This window comes from Loxodonta africana, chromosome 5 (genome assembly GCF_030014295.1).
Source record: "Loxodonta africana isolate mLoxAfr1 chromosome 5, mLoxAfr1.hap2, whole genome shotgun sequence".
NCBI classification, from domain to species: domain Eukaryota; kingdom Metazoa; phylum Chordata; class Mammalia; order Proboscidea; family Elephantidae; genus Loxodonta; species Loxodonta africana.
This window is the reverse complement of record NC_087346.1, coordinates 48,599,420-48,623,441: the sequence shown is the minus strand read 5'-3', so window position 1 is coordinate 48,623,441 and position 24,022 is coordinate 48,599,420. Positions and strand designations below refer to the sequence as shown.

The 24,022-nt window shown below is 36.4% G+C and overlaps 1 protein-coding gene across 7 annotated transcripts in view; it reads left to right on the top strand.

The window, feature by feature from the left end:
• The window catches only part of BANK1 (B cell scaffold protein with ankyrin repeats 1), a 375,144-nt gene that overhangs the window by 2,837 nt on the left and 348,285 nt on the right, over positions 1 to 24,022 (top strand). Inside the window, exon 2 of one of the 7 annotated variants that reach the window (XM_064285501.1) lies at positions 13,633 to 13,811. The exons of 5 other annotated variants lie outside the window; for them this stretch is intronic. The gene's annotated coding sequence lies outside the window, so the exon portion shown is untranslated. Of the gene's footprint in view, positions 1 to 2,285; positions 4,817 to 13,632; positions 13,812 to 24,022 lie in introns of those variants that run through there. One more of the 7 variants, XM_064285503.1, reaches the window with a different exon arrangement.

The following is a 24,022-nucleotide window of genomic DNA, read 5'->3' as shown; positions in this document are numbered from 1 at the left end:
GAGAAGCTCAATATCATCGGTCAGAACAAGATCAGGGGCCAACTGCAGAACAGACCATCAGTAGTTCATATGCAAGGTCAAGTTGAAGCTGAAGAAAATTAGAACAAGTCCATGAGAGCCAAAGCACACCCTTGAGTATATCCCACCTGAATATGGGGATATTCGATGCATTAAACACTAATGACCAAAGAGCTGTGGGATGACCTCAAGGACATTATACGTGAAGAAAGCAAAAGGTCATTAAAAAAGACAGGAAAGAAAAGACCAAAATAGATGTCAGAAGGGACTCTGAAACTTGCTCTTGAACATGGAGTAGCTAAAGGGAAAGGAAGAAATGATCACGTAAAAGAGCTGAACAAAAGATTTCAAAGGACAGCTGGAGAAGACAAAGTATTATAATGAAATGTACAAAGACATTTAATTAGAAAACCAAAAGGGAAAAACATGCTTGGCATTTCTCAAGCTGAAAGAACTGAAGAAGAAATTCAAGCCTTGAGTTGCAACATTGAAGGATTCTATGGCAAAAATATCAAAGGATGCAGGAAGCATCAAAAGTACATGGAAGGAATACACAGAGTCGCTGTACCAAAACGACTTAATTGACATTCACCCATTTCAGGAGGTAGCCTATGGTCAAGAACAGATGGCTCCGAAGGAAGAAGTCCAAGTTGCACTGAAGGCATTGGCGAAAAACAAGGCTCTAGGAATTGAAGGAGTACTAATTGAGATGTATCAACAAACAGATGCAATGCCAAAAACTTTGGAAGAAAGATACCTAGTCAACCCACCAGAGCAGATCGATATATGTGTCCATTCCAAAGAAAGGCGATCCAGCAGAATGCAGAAATTATTGAACTATTATTACTAAAAAAAAAAAATTTTTTTTTTTTTTATTATTACTATCACATGTAAGAAAAATTTTGCTGAAGATCAATCAAAAGCAGTTGAATCGGTACATTGATAGGGAACTGCCAGAAAATCAAGCCAGATTCAGAAGAGGAATTGCTGATGTCAAATGGACAATGGCTGAAAGGAAAGAAGACCAGAAAGATGTTTACCTGTGTTTTATTGACTAAGCAAAGGCATTCGACTGTGAGGATCATAACAAATTATGGATAACATTGCAAAGAATGGGAATTCCAGAACACTTAACTGTGCTTACGCAGAGTTTGTACGCTGACCAAGAGACAGTCGTTCAAACAGACAAGGGGATTCCAAATGGTTTAAAATCGGAAAAGGTTTGTGTCAGGGTTGTATCCTTTCACCATACTTATTTAATTTGTATGCTGAGGGAATGCTCTGAGAAGCTGGACTATATGAAGATGAACATGGCATCAGGATTGGAGGACGACTGATTAGTAACCTGCAATATGCAAATGACATAGCCTTGCTTGCTGAAAGTGAACTTGAAGCACTTAGTGATGAAGATCAAAGACCACAGCCTTAAGTAGGGATTACATCTTAACGTAAAGAAAACAAAAATCCTCACAACTGGACCAGTAAGCAACATCATGATAAATGGAAAAAAGACTGAAATTGTCAAGAATTTTATTTTACTTGGATCTATAATCAACACCCATGGTAGCAGCAATCAAGAAATCAAATGATATATTGCATTGGGCAAATCTGCTGCAAAAGACCTCTTTAAAATGTTGAAAAGCAAAGCTCTCACTTTGAGGATTAAGGTGTCCTTGATCCAAGCCATAGTATTTTCAGTCTTCTCATATGCATGAAAGAGCTGGACAATGAATAAGAACAACCAAAGAGGAATTGATGCCTTTGAATGATGGTATTGGCAAAAAATATTGAATGTTCCATGGACTGCTAGAAGGACAAACAAGTCTGTACTAGAAGAAGTACAGCCAGAATGCTCCTTAGAAGCAAGGATAGTGAGACTATGTCTCACATCCTTTGGATGGGTTATCAAGGGCGACCAGTCCCTGGAAAAGGACATCATACTTGGTAGAGTATAGGGTCAATGAAAAAGAGGAAGACCCTCAATGGCATGGATTGACCCAGTGTCTGCAACAATGGGCTCAAACATATGTTTGTGAGGATGGCACAGGACCAGGTGGTGTTTCCTTCTGTTGTACACAGGGCTACTATGAGGTGGAACCAACTCAACAGTACCTAATAACAACAACAATGAAGCTTTTCTTTTAATAAGCCATATTTTAATATTAACCATGACCATTTGCTTGATATGAGCTATGTTCTAAGTGAGCTCGTTTTGATTAATCATTTTCTTTCCTTTTTTTTTTTTTTCACAAATGTCTTTTTGTGAGAACCCCATCTTTGTCTTGGGCATGTTTCCTCACAGTATTGTAGATGTTAGCATAATAAGGCACATTGTTACTGTTGCTTCTTGCCCTTAAGTAGACTTCAACCCCTGGTGACCTTATGTACAACAGAAAGAAACATTGCCCTATCCTGTATCATCCTCATGATTGCGAGCGTGTTCAAGTCCATGGCTGCGGCTATTATGCCAATCCATTTCACTGAGGGTTTCCCATGCCCTCATTGTCCCTGTACTTCATCAAACCCTATGTCCTCCTCCAGTGACTGATCCCTTCTGATGATGTGTGCAAAGTAAATCATTAGTTACCATCAAGTCATTTCCAACTTATGGGGACCTTATGTTGCCAACGATCTCGACGGTGGCACAGAAGCGGGCAGAGTTTCATTATGTAATACATAATGTTGTCAAGAGTGAGAACAGTAGCCTTTACTTTATAGAGTTGTTTTTGAGAATTACAAGAGAAAGTGCATGTGAAGTGCTTTTCAAAGTGCTATAACCTATAATAATTAATACATGTTAGGTCATTGGTCAACAATGTCACATTTACGTATAAAGGATAAGATTTTTATGGTGAAACTACCTCATATTGATTTGAGAGTAAATTTAATGATTGACTCAATTGAGCTCCTACATCCAAAAAATTTAAGGGGTTTGGCTTCCTATAGGCTGCTATATCCTTGGGGGAAATACTGTGGCTAATAGTTCTGACATAAGAAAAAGAAATCCACGATGAGAAGAACTAAGGATATATTGATTAAAAGGGTGTTAGACTAGAGTAGTTATAGGAAAGAATAAAACAGAAATTTAGCAGGGCAAAACAAGAGTATACTTTATTTTCCTATATCACAGAGTACCAGTGATGACTAATAAAAAAAAGGTGTAAGTATATGTGAAAAAATAAGTGTCAGACAGAAAATTATGGGATATGGCTTTAAATTATAAGAAGATGAAGAATCTTGTTTACCAAAATATTTAGTGCTAGATTCAAAAAGATTTCAATGCGAAGTGAGGAACATCATTCCTACCGAATGTTTTAAAACCCTGGTGGAGTAGTAGTTAAGAGCTGCAGCTGCTAATGAAAAGGTTGGCAGTTGGAATCCACCAGGCACTCTTTGAAAACTCTATGGGGCAGTTCTACTTTGTCCTATAGGGTCACTATGAGTCAGAATCAATTCGATGGCAATGGGTTTTTTGTTTTAAGAATTTGAATGACTGTTACTTACTCACCTAAGTTACCATTGCTATTTTACTGTTTTCTTCATAGATAAACTATCAAATAAATATAGGAAGGAAAATACTTCTAAAGCTATTAATATTATTAAAGATTCTAAGTGTAAAGAATGGTATCTAAATTTTACCGCAGGCAATGATATAGTCCAGGTGACAAAAACATCAGATATTGCATGGAATTGTGCCTCTATTGTATTTATTTTTCACTTAGAGAAAAATAATGTTCCTTTTAGACATTTACCACTGGACAGAAAATTTTTGTTGTTTCCAAGTGCTGCACATTGAAATAATCCAGGAAGACCACTTCTCTTTGTAATCATGAGAAGTAATTTGTCAGTGTTTCGTGGTCTTTTGTAAGATTTCCTTTGTAAGTATTTTATTAAAATAAGTTATGTTTTCTTATGCTATGTGCCATATTTTCCTTTCTTTTAAGCTCCTGTGTCACTTTTACGTATTAGCAATTTCCATTGCTCCATTTTTATATGATTTCCACATTATAAAGAAGACATATTGACTTGGTATTTCATTTACTATGTGTTTCATTTTTTGGTCAGGATCACATTTTGTTTAGACTTAATGGACTATACTAAAGTTTCAAAATCTCAGGAGGTAATGGATTTTTAGTACAATTAATGAACTTCTAGGTCACCATTGGAAAAATGAATGAGATAAAACAGGCAAAAATCTACTTTGGTTTCAATTAATAAGTTAACTTTGGTAATTTTGTTATAACCTTTTAATATAAATATAGAACTTTCCCTACTTCAGCTACTTAGCTGTAGGTCAGAAATTCTTTATAATATCTTGTCCATCCACAGCCCATGAAAAATGGCTAGACTCATGTAATTGTCCAGATTCCCAGAAACAGTCATTTTGGCCAAGAATAACCAAAACCAAACCAAACCCGTTGCCATCCATTCAATTCCAACTCACAGTGACCCTGTAGGACAGAGTAGAACTGCTCCATATGGTTTCCAAGGAGTGCCTGGTGGATTGGAACTGCTGACCTTTTGTTTAGCAGCCATAGCTCTTAACCACTACACCACCAGGGTTTCTGCCAAGAATAGAACTTGAATAGACAAGCAGCTCATTGGTTGCTTAATGGCCAATGGTGTGTGTTGCCTGGCTTAAACAGATTTGTTGGATCAATCAAAGCCTTTCTTTCCTTTCAAAGAAGATATGATGGGATTGTTGTCAGATGAGGCTGACAGTCAGGTTGACTCATGTGCAAGATGGGCAAAATGAAAAGAAGAAAAGATGAGAGAATCAAGGAGGACTGAAATATAGGTAGTAGCCTTAGTTTTTTCTAGTTCCAGGCTATCTAAGACCCAACTGTGCTTGTTTTTCTAAACTTGCTTGTCCATGAAATTGCTTGCTGTATCCTTACAATTACCTTCTCTTTACATGAGCTAGTTTGAATGAATTTCTCTTTCTTGGAAGAAAAAGAAAAAGTTTGGGCTAGAGTACCTGTATTTCTCAAAAACTGCCATTTCTGCTACCATAAGCTTCTTCTCTTTCGGAAAATTGTTGCTGTTGTTAAAACCATGCCTGCTATACATCTACTGAACATCATACAAACCAAGAATTATTCCTTAAGGCACTGAAAATAGGGTGCCTTATGAGTAAGCCTAGTGATCCTCCAGATAAGAATATTTTGGGGTTTCCTGGCTTTCTTACTGAAACTTGAAGAAAGTTTCAGTAAGAAACTATTTTTAAGTTTTCTGACTTGAAGTTACTAGATTTGGTGAACAAATAACCTATTCAAAGATTAATATTACAAATACACTGTTCCTTAAGAGGCTTAGAGTTTTGAATGATGTAGTTATAAAATTATAACAACAGTATGTTTCTATATTTTTATAGGATATTTGATAGGATGTTTTTATCTATCTGAAAAATTTAGGACATACTGCTTCTGACAATTTTAAAAATGTAGTTAAAGCGAGGCAAACAGTAAGAGCATGCTTAGAAATTTATCCCAGTAAAAGAGAAGAGGAGCTATAAGAGTAGCATAATTTAATAGCTATTATCTTAATCCCTCTAGCATATGAAGAAAAAATGATATTACTGATAGGCCATTATGAAAGCTTTATATATGTAATATCAGTGGGTTAATATCAATCCGAAGCAACATAGTAAGTGTTGTACTTCAGAGATTGGTCCTTGATTGGCATATTTATCATTAATAGAGTAGGAAATATAGTATCCTCTTTAAATTACAGATGATATATTAGTAATTGGATTAATAATCACCTTGGAAAACAAAATCAGAATTCAGTGTGTTTTTGGTAAACTAAGGAGGCCTGGTGGTACAGTGGTTAAGCGCTTGGCTACTATCTGAAAGTTCAGGAGTTCAAACCCACCAGCCACTCAGAGGGAGAATGGTGTGGTGGTCTGCTTTCATAAAGATTACAACTTCGGAAACTCTATGGGGCTGTTCTACTCTGTCCTATAGGGTTGCTATGAGTTGGAATCGGCTCGATGGCAATGGGTTTGATTTTTGTCTTGGTAAACTGAAAAGATGGTCCACATTAATGAAGTTTAGGCTTGATGGATTAAGTGCAATGTTGCAAGTGAAGGATTCAGACTCAGAATGACAAAAAAATTTTCAATATTTGGCAAGGTCACGCTCATTTTGTTGTAATGAGTGAAAGAGAAAGGAGCAGCAGTAGCAGAAGGAAAACAAACTAAATTGCATAAATATGGGTAAAAAGTTTGCTAAGTATAGTGAGTAGCTACCAAAGTATTTTAAAACAAGCATAACATGATCAGATTTTTATTTTCAGAAGATCAAATGAGCTGCTATTGGCATCATGATTTAGAGGAGTACAAAGTGGAAGTTGGTGAACAATGAGGAGCTTAAAAAAAAAAGTTGCCTTTGAGTCCACTTCGACTCTTGGTGACCCCACGTATGTCAGGGTAGAACTGTGCTCCATGGGCTTTTCATGGCTGATTTTTTGGAAATAAATTGCCAGGCCTGTTTTTTTTTTTTTCTTTGAGGTTCCTCTGGGTAGACTTAAGCCACCAAACTTTTGGTTAGCAGCGGGGCATGTTAATCATTTGTACTACCTAACATTTCCAATAGAGAGCTTATCAACCAATAAAAAAGCAGGAGAACTAAACAGATTTATTAAGAACTATTACTTACAGGCGTTTTACAATACTGTGGAAGATGTGAAGTATGAGAGAAAGAGGTGTGAAGGATGACTCATAGGTTTGTGGCATCAACAACAGGAAGGATCATGAGGTGGGCTGTGATATAAGCCATGGTTAAGTTGCGTGTAGTAGAAAACAGTACAGCAATTTTAAACAGAAAGAAATTTAATATAAGGAATTTGGTCTTTACAAATTGATGAATTGATATAACGGCTTTGGGACCAACCTGTAGGCTGAGCCATCAGGAACAGCTTCCCTATGTGGTCCATCAGGGGAGTCTGCTATCTCTGTCACCATCAGGAAGCTAGGGAATCAGAAAGGCCCTTAACCAGCTGTTGGCATCCAGAACACATTGGGTGAACCCAACCCGGAGTTAGGACCCGGGCAATTACTGACTCCTGACCTATCTCCTTATTGGGTGAAACTGTACCACCAAAAAGAGATGCCTTTCATTCCATTGGAATTGCATTGTATTAATATATTAATTTGGGGAGAATTATCCTTGATATGCTATTAAATATATATATATATTTTGGATTGACTTGGGAAGAAGAGTCTGTGTATAAAAGGGTACAGAAGAAATAAATAGTAACTTGGTTCATTTAAATCAAATAATAAGTCGGGAACTTCCCATTTACTCATGTTACAACTACATGAAGGTTGAACTTTCCTGATGTGGTTCAGTGAACAAATGCAACAAGATACCACTTTCTATATTTAAAATCCACGTAATATTTTATCACAAAATTGATCCTCTTAATCATTAATTGGAAAAGTGGCTCCACACTAAAACTAAAGACAGAAAAAAATCTAATTTTTAAATTAATTAATATTAAACTGTATAAGTAAACTGTGTAAGTAAACTGTGTAAGATATTATAATATTAAACTGTATAAGATGTCTAAGATGTCTTTTAAGGGACTTAAAAATATATCCTTAATGATGTTTGATAGTCAGTCATACTAATCTAATTTCTCACCTATTTTTCTATACATCTATCCAATTTAACACTGATAAATGTTACTTTAAAAGAGGAGCCCTGGTGGCAAAGTGGTTAAAGTGCTCAGCTGCTAACTGAAAGGTCAGTAGTTTGAACCCACCAGCTGCTCTGTGGGAGAAAGATGTGTCAATCTGTGTTCGTAAAGATTTATTTACAGCCTTGGGTCCCTATGAGTCAGAACCACCTCAAAGGCAATGGGTTGGTTTATTTTAAAAAGAAAACTCAAACCCCAAGTTGTGTTCAAATTTATGGGCTAATTATCTATATAAAAATATAAAAAATATAGATATAGCTGTGTCTATATCATCTATATCTGTATTTATATTACTCAAATATAGGATCTATCACTAATTACACGACTTTGAGCAAGTTATTTAGCTGCTCTAGATCCAATTTCTTGGTATCTGAAATAGGGTAACATGCCTATTTTATAGGAACATGATGATGATTAAATGTAATTCTTTAAGAAAGTACCTAGAGGATTGTTGTTAGGTGCTGTCGAGTCGGTTTTGACTCATAGCAACCCTATGTACTACAGAACGAAACACTGCCCGGTCCTGCACCGTGCTCACAGTCGTTGTTAGGATAGCTGACGCTTATTGTTGTTAGGTGAGTTGTCAAGTAGGCCCCTGGCTCATGGTGAGTCCATGAACAACAGAATAGAATGCTGCTGTGTTCTGTGCCATCTCCGTGATCGGTTGTGGATCTGACCATTGTGATCCATAGGGGTTTCATTGGCTGATTTCTGGAAGTAGTTCGCCAGGCTTTTCATCCTAGTCTGTCTTAGCCTGAAAGCTCTGCTGCAACCTGTTCAGCAGAACAGTAACGTGCGAGCCTCCACTGACAGGCGGGTGGTTTCAGCGGCTGCACATGAGGGTCTCTTGCATGGAAGAGGAGAACTGTACCACTGAACTACCAATGCCCCGTAACAGATGCTTAAAATGCTTTCTGCATGAGGTAGTGATCAGTGTTCACTTTTCTTAGATGGAATGTGTTTGTGTGGCTCCTCCTCTGCGCTTTTGGCACCACATACATATAACTCTCAGGACCGACAGTTTCATATAAGTGTTCTTTCATGCTCCTCTGATTAATTTTTTTTCTTCACTGTTTTGAACACTATAATTTCTCAAACGCATATATCTCTGGGGTACTCAGGACCAGTTGAACTGGATGAAACCTATGATCTTCTATGAAAGCAAATTATATGGTACTTTATATGAAATCGTGTATTGTTCTCTGGTAAAAGAGCTAATACATAATATTTGACAATTTAACTGTTTTCAGATGCCATCGTTTTTCAAAAATAAAAATGTAGTTAATTTCTTATTCTTGAAGGAGATTTAGTCAACATGTATATTATATATTACCAAAAAACAAACAAACAAAACAGTCATAGTAGATTTGACTCAGTCTTTCTTTTTTTTTGTAATTGTATTTTATTTTTTATTATTGTGCTTTAGGTAAAAGTTTACAGCTCAAGTTAATTTCTCATTCAAAAATTTACACACATATTGTTTTGTGACATTGGTTGCAGCCTCCACAGTGTGGCAGCACGCTCCCCCTTCCACCCCGGGTTCTCTGTTTCCATTTGACCGGTTCCTGGCCCTTCCTGCCTTTTCATCCTATTTTTGGACAGGAGCTGCCCATTTGGTTTTGTGTGTCTGATTGAACTAAGAAGCGCCTTCCTCACGTGTGTTATTTTTTGTTTTATAGTCCTGTATAACCCTTGTCTGAAGAGTGGGCTTCGGGAATGGTTTCAGTTCTGCATTAACAGAGTAGATGGGGGCCCAAAGTTTCAGGGGTTCCTCCAGTGTCTATCAGACCATTAAGTCTGGTCTTTTTTATGTGAATTTGAATTCTGTTCTGCATTTTTCTTCTGCGACTCAGAGTCTCTTAGTAACTTCTGTGGTGAATGCATTTCTCATTTTGTCATAAAACCCAGTGCCCTCGAGTCGCTCATAGCGACTCTATAGGACAGAGTAGAACTGCCCCACAGAGTTTCCAAGGAGCGCCTGGCCGATCCGAACTGCCGACCCTTTGGTTAGCAGCTGTAGCACTTAACCACTACGCCACCAGGGTTTCCCATTTTGTCATGTAGGTAAAAATAATAGTTGATATAGTTGTGTAGGTAAAGCTTTAGAGATATATTCAGAATTGTTTAAATTTTGTTTGAAACAATTTATTCTCTACAGGTATAAAAGCTATACAGTGCCTCACCAACAGGGTCAGCAGAGTAATAGAAAGATCCTCCTAGAAAAATTTCTAGTGCTAGGTAGCATACAGGTAATTAGGAAACATTTGTAATTATGGAAAGAAAAAGGGAATAGCTTTTCTATTTGCTTTATAATTTCTGCTGACAAATTAGCAGTTAACACACTTAATATTTCTGCTTCTTGGGAAAATATAGAATATTCAGTAAATATATATATTGTGTGAATTCATAGTATTTTATCGCTTTATGACTTCTTATCACCATTTTCTGATCTGGTGCATATAAAAATCTAGGCTTTGGTTCCTCATTCTGAATTTGAAGTCTTGTATGACCTTATGTAACTCAGTTACAAGACCTCTTTGTTTCTTATGTTTTTTCATCAACAAAGGATGAGAGACCATATAAAATATTTAGAGCATGATAGGTTACTATGGCTGTTGCTGGGTAAGTAGGTGGCTGGTCGTGTGGGACATTATGAAGGTTCACTCATAATCCTCTTACCTTATTGCCAATACCTGAGATGCCTGAGCTCACACTTCCAGGGCTTTATTCCTTTAGCACTGTGCTGCCCAGACTGTGTTCTGTAACATGTATATTCCTTGGAAAACGTTTTCAGTGATGGAATAGGTTTTTAATATGCATGTTAGACTATTCCAGTAATCTGAGAAATGCTACAACTTAAAATGAATCTTCAATTTCCTGTAACCCATTGTTTCACAAATATGTTTAACTATATGGTGCGTTGTTATCTGAACACAGAGAAATAAGTTCTTTTGCACAAAGTTGTCATTGCTGTTAAATGGCAAAGGGTGATTCTTTCCACCAGGGATTGGTCGCACTGCTTTCACTATGTTTTCCTTAGCGTCGTATATGCTGTTGTTGTTGTGTGTTATCAAACAATCCTGATTCAAAATGACCCTATGTAACAACTGTCCCATGGGGTTCCCTAGGCTGTATTCTTTATAGGAGCAGATCACCAGGTCTCTCCTGCTGCAGAGTAGCTGGTGGATTTGAACTGCCAACTTTTCAGATAGCACCTGAGTATTTAACCATTGTGCCACCAGGGCTTCTTAGTGTCATTTTTTTTTTTTTTTATGTGACGGTGCAAATAAAGTTTTGGTGGCCACGTCTTGATTGAATGAGAGGGAGGGAGGCTTATGATGGGAATATGAACTGGAGGGGATATACAAATCGGGAAAATGGCGTTGGTAGGCTGAGGAGGGCACACACAATTTTCCTGTTTCTTTAGTTACCTTTTGATTAATTCTAACTATTCAGGTGGGAGCTGTGATTTTGGGATGTGCTAGAGAAAATCAGAAAGTGATTGTTAGGAAAAGGAAATGCGAATGAAGTAGAGCTAAGAAAGAGAGCTGTGCTTTTGTAGTATTATTTACGGGAAATAAAAAAAAATACACTGTTTTAATAAGTTTACATGAACAGATCTTCCTGGTTAAAACTTCTTAAAGAGATAGGACTCCTTGAACTTTTCAGTATGTAATTATGCATAGGTGAATCCTAAATATAAGACTATTTTGGAGTGTGTGTGTGTGTGTGTGTGTGTGCAGTTGATATTTAAAGAGCATGTGTGCATCTCAACTGATCAAATGATTTTGTAGTCATTTCCCCATTAAACCATGCACACCTGCCATTGTTTTGATAATCACGTAAGCTATGTATTTGACATCTCATCACTTAAATATTGGGATTTCATTCGTAGAAATAATCTAAAATTAAGAGTAATTTAACTGCAATGGCCATAAGCAGACTGTTTCATATTAGAAATATTTATCAATAAAACACATGTCTTAGGCTTAACATATGGGCTGTTGAGAGTCATCCAAATAAACTGTTGCTGAAATATTTGTCTACTCAAAGTAAAAGTAACTGATATGAATGCAAGTAATTTAGCTAATGAGTTTTGTGTCTTGGAGACTGACTAAGTTAACAGGCCGTGTAGAAAACGGCAGTAATATGAGAATGACTTTTACTACTCGATCGATTGAATCTTCTTTAAAGGAAAGGGTAACCTCTGCCATCCATTCACCAGAGCTAAGTGCAGGGAGAGATGCTTGCTGATCAGCCAGTACAAAGGATGACATGAGAGGAGCTAATTAAGTCTATGAAAAAAAAAAAAATAAAGAAAATTATAGCCATCTCTGAATGCCCTATTTCTGGGGCATTCTGAATGTCACATTTATAAATATTCTGAGTTCTTATATCTATCCTTGGGTTACCACTGTGGTTTTGGCAATCTTTTTCAAATTGTTTGATTTGCAGAAGGGCTTCCTTTGATTAAGAAAAATCTTAAAAATCTGTGGAGATTTTCATACACACAAAAGCAGTATTACGGCATTTCCCAATATTAAATGACTCTTAATCTGATAACGAGTAAGTTTAGCTGTTTTTTACTAACATTTCTGCAAACTTTTAATATAACTTAGACTATTGAGCTAATTAAATTATCTTCTGGGGCCAATGGAGAGAAAAGGTAGGATTAGGGTCTAAAAGCAAAAGGAATTTAAAACCCTCTATGTTCACTGAAAGATGAATACATTTTGCTTTAGTTTTTTTTTTTCCTAAGATAATGGATGCACATAATTGAAAATATGCAACTATTAAAAGAAAGAAGGAAAAATCTGTGGCATATGCACGTCTAATTTTTATTTTTCTCTGTTTATTTTTAATAATTTCCTTTGTTTAGCTTTATAAAAAAAAAAAAAATCTGTTGCCATTGAGTCAATTCCGATTCATAGAGACCCTACGGGACAGAGTAGACCTGCCCCACAGAGTTTTCAGGGAGTGGCTGGTAGATTCAAACTGCTGACCTTTTGGTTACCAGCTGAACTGTTAATCACTGTGCCACCAGGGCTCTGTTTAGCTTTATAGCTTTGTAATATTTAATACTTGCATATGCATTTTAAAGTTACACTTGCGTAGATATTTGGTCAAGCATCATTCATAAATATTTCAATTTTGCTCTCTCCGCATATAAATCTATTATACAATATTTTGAAACAACACAGAACAAAAAAGGAAAATCATCAAGGATTTATGTTTAAATACAGATCAACCGCTATATATGGGTATTATTAATTAATCTGTAAAAAGAGACCATGAATAGTCTTGGTACCATAAACCCACTTGGTACCATAGGAAATACTTTTTCATAACTGGACATGAAATCAGATAAGCACAGGATCAAGTCCTGGCTCTGTGACTAATCAACCTTAATCTTTTTTTGAACTGTGCAACTTCTCTGATGTTCAGGAGGCGTTATTTATACTGATGATCTCATTTCTTTTTCATGAGAACATGTGGCTGATAATAGTAATTCAATTAATGTTTCTTACCTTAAAAAGACTGCAGAAATGAAAATAGCTTTAACTAGGCATTTGGGACCGATGATCTTCCTTGAGAAAGAATGGACTGAAGTCTGTATAACCTCAAAAAAAGAATAATTGTCATTGAGTCGATTCTGCCTCATGGTGACCCCATGTGTGTCAGAACAGAACTGTGCTCCATAGGGTTTATTTCATGGCTATGACTTTTTGGAATCAGATAGCTAGACCTTTCTGCCGAGGCACCTCTGGGTGGGTTCAAACTGACAGCCTTTCATTTAGTAGCTGAGTGCTTAACTTTGCACCACCCAGGAACTCCTTTCTATAACCTTATGCAGCACTAATTATCCTTTATTCACTTATTTCTCAAATGTTTATTCTTCATCTCCTGTGCTAGGGTTGAGAAATCCAGAAATGTGGCCCCAGCCCTTAGGAACTGTGCTTGAGTGAAGTAGTGATGGGACAAGCCGAATGACTCATTTTCTTCTTACCTTCACCCTAATCAACATCAGAGGATTCAAGACCCTAAGCCCGCCAAGGTTTAAAGAATTCAGTCGTGAGAGCTGATCAGCTGGGGTGAGCAACAGCTAAGAGTGTTTTCTCTAACTACTGAGGGTGACTCTTAATGCGTGACTGCCATTCCAGAAAGTTACCACTCTTTTCAGAATGCAGTCATGGGTATAGTCCCCTGGGACAGTGCTTTGCAAATTTCAGTCATTCTCATAAGACCTTCACCAATTTTTGGCTATACTACCTGTCCTCTTGTTTAAGAAAAATACCTTTTTAGACTGACTTTTTTCTTAGCTTAAATGTATTTTAAGTAACATTTTATATCACTACTATAAATGAAAAACCATTATCATTTGCCATAAGTAGAAAGTGACCATACAAATAAACATATTGAAAACCAAATAGTGTCAAAAAGATTATAGTTAATGACAGGAGCTGGGCATAGAGTTCATTCTCTTTTAGTTAGTGCTGGAGTTCATAAAGTTACAAGAGTGCTACATTGAGACATTTTCTTCTTCAAGAAATTAGGATTGAAGAAATATTCTAAGGAATAGCTTTCTAACTCTATGATTCCTTGCCATATTTTGCCCTGTCAGTGTGTCTCCAAAGGTCTGCTGTCCTCCATAAACAGATTTCACTTTCCAGAAGGTTGAAATAAAGTTTTATTTAATGCTTGCTTAATGTCAGTCGTATGATAAGTGTTCTACATACTTTATCACACTCACTCTTCAAAACAACTGATTTCATAGAGTATGTCATCTGTATGTTATAAGTGGGGAATCCAGGCTCACAGAGGTTAATTGTTTGCTTGAGGCCCTATACTTACTGATAGAGCTGAATTTCAAATCCTGGACAGCCTGACTCTAAAGGCTGACCCCTTAAATTCCATATGCCACACTGAAGTTCACTCATGTCATTCATACATAAACACACATATATATACACGTATCAGAACAGTGTTCTTCCTATGTGGAAATTTCCATTTTTGTAATAACTAAAATACCAGTTATGTTAATGGAAAAACCTAGAACATAACATATGATATTGACACCTTAAGAGATCAATTTAGAAACATTCTTTATGAGGAATAAAATAGACAAGCAAAGTTTTCAACTGATAGTTGTCAAAATTTAGAAAGTTTTGCTACTTTCAAGGTTGTTGGAGGTGAATGAAAAAACAGGAAGTGGAAGTATCTACAGTTTAATGTTAGACAAATAGTGTCTTTAGTGACGGTAACCATTAGAGTATTTAAAATCATCAAAGCTGTGCTGCAATTGTGATTAAAATATATTGTAGAATGCTAGATATAAAGAGTCCTTTCAGAATGCAGGGTTAATAATTTGCATCAGCCTAATGTTTTACATCCTTAAAGGAATTATCAAACCCCCACTCACTGACTCTTAGAAAATTCTTCTAACATATCATTTCTTTGAGTCAATGAGAAATAAAAACAATGATCATTGAAGCTGTTTGATCAAGGTTATCCATCCTACAAACACTGTAAGGAGAAATAAAATCAGAATGTATTCTTGCATATGTATTTGTTATACTTCAGAAGACTTTAGAAAAGGAAGAAAATGAACTAGAGCTGAAGCAGTGTTCAGATGCTGTGGTAGACAGAATTATGCCCCCCCCCCCCAAAGATTTCTACATCCTAATCCCTGGAATCTTGTGACTATGTTAGATCATAGTCAAAGAAGAATTAGGTTGCAAATGGAATTAAGATTGTTAATTAACTGACCCCGGGATGGGGAGATCATCCTGGATTTTCCAGGTGGTCCCAATGTAATCACATGGCCTTATAAGAGAAAGAGGGAGATAGAAAAGAGAGAAACAGAAAGATGGCAGCATGAGAAAGACTAGGCCCCATGTTGCTGGTTTGAAGATGGGGGAATGGGATTATGAGCCGTGAAATGGGGCAACCTCTAGAAACTAGAAAAGACAAGGGAAGAGATTTTCTCCTAGAGCCTCTGGAAGGAACATAGCCCTGCCAACATCTTGATTTTACCCCTGTGAAACCCACTTCAGACTTCTGACCTCCAGAACTCTAAGACAATAAATTTGTGTTGTGTTAAACCAAAAGTTTGTGGTGAATTGTTACAACGGCAATGGAAAATACTGATGTCTAAATGCATGTAGACTCAGCAAGGGCTAAGAGTACCTTGAATACCACAGATAGGATCCAACCATCAGGCATTCATGAACCACCAGTTTAGTTCAAACACTAAATGTAACCGGGGAGAAATAGGCTTCTTACAGAGTATATCAGTGTTCCCCTTAGGTAGTCTTTGGCAAGATATACACTAGCACATTATTGGAACATCTCTCTGGAATTAACTGTGGTTTTAATAGCCAAACAAAAAAGGAAGTCCCACTATTGTTTGTTCACATTCAGTGGTTTTACCAGTTTAATAATCCTTATTGTTAATGCTGCTGACTATTCCTGCTATTACCATTCTTCCTGGTACAAAGAAATATGTGAACTTAGGCGAGATACTTACTTTCTCAGTGTCTTATTTACCACAACTGCAAAATGAGCTAAGGAGAGCACTTTTTCACAGGGGTTGTTACGAAGTTAAAATAAGTTAACGCTTGGAAAATGCCAGAACAGACTTTGGCACACATTAGGCACTCACTGTATTTTGGTAGCTTTTAATATAATCGTCATAATCATTATCCATGTTAAATGTGTATCTGTGACTGCTGAGTGCCAAACCCTAAACTAGGCATACAGGCTTCATATTTTATCTTTAGGAATTGGAGATCAGTGTCTCCAATTTTTCAGGTAAGAAATCTGAAGCCCAGAGTAGAAATTGCTTAACCAAGGTTGAAGAGCTTCTAAATGATGGAGTCAGGACTATTCCTGGTATGTTGGACTTTTTTTACTAGGCTTGTTGTTGATGTTGTTGTAGTTAGGTGCTGTTGAGTCACTTCCGACTCGTAGTGACCCTAAGCATAACAGAACAAAACACCGCCCGGTCTTGCGCTACCCTTACAATTGTTGTTATGCTTGAACCCATTGTGCAGCCACTGTGTCAATCCATCTTGTTGAAAAGATGGATTTTCCTCTTTTCTGCTGACCCTGTACTCTGCCAAGCATGATGTCCTTATGCAGGGACTGATCCCTCCTGACAACATGTCCAAAGTATGTAAGGTGCAGTCTTGCCATCCTTGCTTCCAAGGAGCATTCTGGTTGTACCTCTTCCAAGACAGATTTGCTCATTCTTTTGGCAGTCCATGGTATATTCAATATTCTTCACCAACACCACAATTCAAAGACATCAATTCCTCTTTGGTCTTTCCCACTCATTATCCAGCTTTCACATGCATATGATGTGATTGAGAAAGCCATAGCTTGGGTAAGGCACATCTTAGTCTTCAAGGTGACATCTTTGCTTTTCAACACTTTAAAGAGGTCCTTTGCGGGAGATTTGCCCAATGCAACGTGCCTTTTGACTTCTTGACTGCTGCTTCCCTGAGTGTTGATTGTGGATCCAAGCAAAATGAAATCCTTGACAACTTCAGTCTTTTCTCCGTTTATATTGGAATTGCTTATTGGTCCAGTTGTGAGGGCTTTTGTTTTCTTTATGTTGAGGTGTAATCCATACTGAAGGCTGTGGTCTTTGATCTTCATTAGTAAGTGCTTCAAGTCCTCTACACTTTCAGCAAGCAAGGTTGTGTCATCTGCGTAATGCAGATTGTTAATGAGTCTTCCTCCAATCTTGATGCTCTGTTCTTCATATAGTCCAGCTTCTCGGATTATTTGCTCAGCATATAGATTGAATAGGTATGGTGAAACCTCTCCTGACATTAAACCAATCAGTATCCCCTTGTTCTGTCTGAAACAACTGCCTCTTGATCTATGTACAGGTCCTCACGAGCACAATTAAGTGTTCTGGAATTCCCATTCTTTGCAATGTTATCCATAATTTGTTATGATCCACATACTCAAATGCCTTTGTATAGTCAATAAAACACAGGTAAACATCCTTCTGGTATTCTCTGCTTTCACCCAGGATCCATCTGACATCAGCAGTATCCCTGGTTCCAGGTCCTCTTCTGAATCCGGCCTGAATTCCTGGCAGTTCCCTGTCAATATACTGCTGCAGCTGCTTTTGAATGATCTTCAGCAAAATTTTGCATGCGTGTGATATTAATAATATTGTTAGATAATTTCTGCATTTGGCTGGATCACCTTAGTACTAGTAAAAAGCCCAGCTTTTATTACGCTTAGTACTAGTCACTGTCTGTCTGCTTCTGTTAGTTAAAGCCTTACTCCATCCCAGCCCCTCAAAGGACAAAGAGAGTCAGAGAGAAACGACTGATTTAGATGTGTCAGTATTATTCTATTACTTTTAAAAGGTCCCACTTGGTTTTCATATCAGAGAACAGAGATCATTTTTAAACCTTAGTAAGTAATGGTTTGGAAACCTTGGTGGCATAGTGGTTAAGAGCTACAACTGCTAACCAAAAGACCTGCAGTTCAAATCCACCAGGCGCTCCTTGGAAACCCTACGGGGCAGTTCTATTCTGCCCTATAGGGTCGCTGTGGGTTGGAACCGACTTGACAGCAACAGGTTTGATTTTTGGTTACGTAATGATTTTTTTTTTTAATGATTGATTTTTTAATGATTTTGAGACCATTTTCTCCTAATGATGAACATTCAGTTAGAGGCAGCTAGCTGGTCAGTCCTGGGACTCTATGAGGTAAGTAGAAAAAAAAAAAAAAAAATTCTTCTGATTAAAAAGTAAGCTGTGTGCATGGGAGAATATTTTAAAAATAGAAAATACTGTAAGAATAAAGGTATAATATGGCACAGTTCTCTACCCACAAATAAGTATTGGTAGTATTTGTCTTAAATTATTTGTTTTTGTGTGTGTGCACATAAAAAGGTCATATTGTACATATGATTCCATAATTTTCAATATAGTTTATGATAGATTTTCAGGTGGTTTATTTCAAAGAGACATTTTGTAAAATTTATATTTTTGATTTGTAAATTGTTCAGTACTTAAGGATTTATTGACACTTTATTTCCAAGATGACAGCTTTATGCTAACCTTAAGACAGATAAGGCTAGATGATTCTTCAATCACAGGTCTTAATGAGATATTTAAAGCAAACGACCTTGTAGTAATTTGTACAAATCCATTTCCTTTTATTAATACGTTATTTCCTTTAAAAGCAGGAATTATACTTTATCATTGTATTTTTAAAAGTTTGAACAATTGTTTTTTGTAGAATAACCATTAAATGGGTCTTTTTTAAAGAAACACATAAACAAATATATAAATGATTAGGGAATTGATATCAAGGTGTTTTACTGACATGATACACAGGGGTGATTATGGCAGATTATTCTGCTGACTATCAGAAGACCCAATAGGAGAATCCAAGTGATGAATGAAGACCATAAAATGATAAGGTAGTGTGGCTCAGGGCCATAACAGGTAAGGGTGCTTATTTTGTTAAATATGACTGTTTGGAATGATTTAGTATCATGCATCTTTATGTAAGCATCTGATTTTCAACTTTGATCACAATTATAAAGGTACATTAGATATAGGAATGTCCTCAAGTTTAAGTGGTAAAATAGTAAAATACTATTAGTATCTTATTTCTACAAACTCAAGGATAAAATGATATCTAGGTAAAAATTCAACAATTGAATAGTTATCTCTACATACTGTGTTAAAATGTAAATAAGCAATGAGATTTAATGTGTAAAAAGAACTTGTAATATTTTTAAGAATACATTTGAAATATTTATTTTTATATGCTTTTGACATAAGTCTATCTTAAAACTTTCATATGGTATAGAGTTCCAGTTTTTGATGGACAGTGTCCTTACACATTTTAATAGGAGAGAAGATATAAATAATTGTAATATTTCTTTTCTGATTCTTTATATTCTAAAATCATATTTCTTTGGGAATTCACATTTTTATAAAAATTGTGCATAGATCTTATTAGATTATACACTTCTAACATCAAATATTAATGAAAACAACCCCACCAGGAATTGCCAATGCTTCATTATTTCAGTTCAGAAAAGACTTTAGAATTCATTCTTTTACAAATTATCAGCCATGGTTGAAATAATCGAATGATCTTTTTTTTTCACCTTTGACTTTTGTGACCAGGTTTTGTAACCCCGCACCTGAGTTCTGGGCTGTTCATTTTCCTGATATGGCACCTTGAGCATGAGAATTAATAATGGAAAAAGTGATCTTTGTAAAAGTTTGTATGAAATAGAGTACTCTTCAAATTGCTTTTACTTAACCACATTGTATTATAAAAGAAAAAAAAAAAAAACACAGCCCATATAAGTGTATAGTTCTAGATAGATATAACACAATTTTCACTTCAGAATAATGTTTATTATTTCTTAATTATTGTGTCCTGTGTCAGGAAAGGTGACCTGGTCTTCACCGGGCAAACAAAATTGCTTTGGTGAAATAAGGAAGATTTTGAGCAAGTTAATGATTTTAGTGAATTGAATCAATTACATCCATTCAGTTCCTTAATAACATTATAAGCCATCTGGATCTTCTTCTCTCTTTTTCTCATAGAAAGGACTAAAATATTTTCTTTTTTTTAACATCAGCAAAACTTGAGAGAGAAGAATTGTGCCTTTATTCATCAAATATGGTACTGAAAATAACAGTTCTAAAAGTCAATACTACAGTGATCCTCAAATTTGAGTAGATTTAAGAATTACCTGGATGCTTAGTTACATGCCGATTCTTTCCTGGGTAGGCCCTAATCCCAGGAAATTCTGATTCAGTAGGTCTGGGATGAATTCCATGTTTGTGCATCTCTCACACTCCTACAGGTGGTTTGGATGCCAGTAGGGGAAAAATGGAGTAACAACGGGGCAATGTAGTTACCATCAAGTGCTGTAACAAACAGAGTTGAGGATTTCTCTAGAGGCACACAGTGTTTTCACACTCACTGTCTTGTGATCTCTACCCAGAAGTCATGTTTACTGTAAGTAGAGGTCCCAGGAGGCCTCCGGGAGCTTCTGGGAGGGGTAGGAGACACACTTTGCTAAGTCTACTATTTGCCTTCTGGTCACAAATGGCTACAGAGGATGCAGCATCAGGAAGGGGAGGTCATGCACCTTGCTGGCAACAAATGAGTAGAAAGTCATGCTATTCTTTGACTTAGGATGTGCATTTTAGTTAGTTTATTGCTCCTTGTGTATATGTTATAATCTCCACAGTTGGATGTGAATTTTGAGATAGGTTTCCTGCAGAGGGTTTGGCTGAAGGTGTGTTCTTGTTCAGTTATGTCCTTACGTTGTGACATTATATGTAATTGTGTATATAACAAAACTTTGGAAAAACACTGGTGTCTAAGTAATAATCAGATGTTTGCTGATGTAACTAAGTTGCAAAATCCCAGCGAAGTTTGAAGACGTGAAGTGTATTTGTCATGTCCTTGATTTATATACTTCAGTGACAGAGGCTAAAAACCATTCATTTGCACAGTTATGCTAAAGTCCATGAAAGGAATTCAGGAAGTAAAAATATGAACTATTTTGGTCATTGCTCTCATGATTAGCTATACTCTGCTTTTTTTCTACCGCTTTACCACCATTTTTTGCTTTGGAAAGAAGAGGTAGAAAAAGAGAGTGAGGGTGAACAGAGGAGCCGGGGAATGCCAATATGCTTTCTCTTGCTCAGAACTAGGACAGCACCATTAGATTTGCCAGCGACCTGAAGTTACTCTCTTTTCAATCTGATCAACTGATCATATGCTCTTGTCTGTTGGGAGCCCTGAGGAAAGGAAGGAAATTTTAATTTATTTTCTCAATAATATTGCCTGCAATCTGGTTTGATACCTGAACTATAGTTGGCACTAGATAATGGGAATTTAAGCTCAGCTCTGTGTCAGACGAGTGGTGTGACCTTGGGCAAGTCTCTCAAACTTTTTAGCTTGTGTCTTCTCAAGTTTAATTTTCTTTTCATTAAAATGGTAGCATTACAAATAGTATGAAAACACACCATAATATTCATGTGACTGCACTTGGTATATTATACTATTGAATGGAGCATCAGTGTGTGTTACGGGGAAATGTGGCACATTGGAAAAGTGGCCTTAAGCCCCTTTTCAGTAAAAAGAAAACTCAGAGAGTTGTATTGGGGATGGGGGTGGGAATGGAGCAATAAATATCCTTCTTTCATACTTGAATTGTTAAGCAATTGAGAAATAAGACAAAACTGTAGGCAATCAAAGATTGCCTTTATTAGTGATAAAATTGATATCGGCTAATGTGGTTTATATCTGTGAGAAAATGGAGTTTGTAATATGAAATCTCAGAATAAGGCAAATTTACTCACCCAGCCACAGGAGACCTTGGATGAGAGGCCAAGACCCATCAAGAATATACGCTCTCACATGCTACAGCAGTGTAACCGAAACAGGAGTATGAATTGGGATACTAGTTACAGGCTTGTTCTGAATTCTGGCCCCAAAGTTATTCTCTGTATTCCACGTTGATAAAATAAAACTGGAGCTGTAAAATTAGAGGAATAAGCAGAATCTATGTAATCAAAATCAAATGGTAAGAGTGCTGCCCAGGATCTTCCACCATGTTCTCATTTTGAGGTGTGAATACTAGAGCCTATGTTTACTATTGATGAAAATACATCAGTTGTGTTTTCTTCAGAAAATAAATATATTTTTTTATTTTTAAATGGCAGTATCTACTAGGTCATTTAAAGAAGATTCAGCTTTCAGATCAGAGATGTACTGAATTTATTAGTAAATAACTGACATGATAGGTTTATGTCAAATTCTGACAAATTTTTAGGGTTAGATAGTATGGGTATTTAAAAATTAGCAAAGTTTAAAATATACTTTAAATACTTTAATTACTCTGTTAAGGAGTGGCTACTAGGATGGTGGGCGGATTATTTTTTTCCCAGTTTTTATCATTTGCCTTAATTAATTATTAGTCTACCTTTTTTTTTTTTTTTTTTAGAAAGAACATTCAGGTACAATGTATATAAAGTAAAATTTAATGTAGAGTTCTGTGCATTTGACAAACCCGTATAGTCCTGTAATTTTAGTTCAGTGGGATAATTAATCAAGGATAATATCTCTGTTCCATGTCTTTAAAAACTCTACCTGCATTACCTAACTTTTGTGTAATTGTCTGTTTTTCTTTGAAATTAAGTTTGTTTTTGGAAAGTTCTTGTCCACAGGACAAGATACTTCCAAGATGATTTTTCTTATAACCTTGTAAAACCTTAATCCCATTGCAGCCTCTCTTGTCACTCTAGCAAATTTTCGGCAAGCATTTGTTGTGACCATAGGCCTATTATGCGTGTCCAAATAGTCGCAAAGAAAGACTGGACAACATGAGTTCAAACCTAACTTGCTTTTATATAAGCTACAAAGAAGAGAAGATCCTTACTTGGAAGAATGTAATTTGGAGGCTCATATTTCCCAGCTACATTTTTTAAATTTATTAACCTAATTTGTATATTTCTGAAATGAGGACATCCTTCTATGCTCTCGTATATTCTTTTTCGCAATTTGGCCCATAACTCAGGCCATCTTTTTTTTACAAAACAAAATGGACAACTTCAGATACTACCCAAAAGTTCTGTCAACCTGGAGAGTTTTTTTTTTTTTTTCATCACTCTCCTTCAGGGCCATCCATGAGTCTTGAGTTAAATCAATGATAGGTTACTGCTGTCCTTGCCAGGTGAATGCAAACTACATATTTTTATCTTTATTGATGCAATTATAGAGAGTGTTTACTAGGTCAATATCTGTACAGAGTTTCTCTAGGCTGGTTGATTTGCTCCAATAAAGATATCATGTATAGAATAGCAGTTGATATCAACATCTGATTATTTTTATAAAAATGAGCAGTTATTTTCCAAGACCTTATGATTTTTGCACTGGCAGTATGGTAAGTTAAACAGAGATGTGAAGAAATAACCACCGTTACATCTTTCAAGTGTTTGTTGGTGCCCCTAATCTTTGCAGTCTGCCAGGAATGTAGTATTCATTTTAGTTTACTGTTTTGTTCATGGTGGTGGTGGTGGCGGGAGTGAGTTTGGATAGTTATAGGGACTTATATCTGTTCCTTCCTATGGTAATGTCCCTTATTCTCTGTAAAGATTCTACCATTTGCTGTATATATGTATGACTACTATACATTCTTGTCTTAAAAAGTGCCCAGAGTCCATCTCCCTAGGCATACTGGAACCACTATTAGATAAACTCAAGCCATGATTCCATTTATTATTTCACGTGA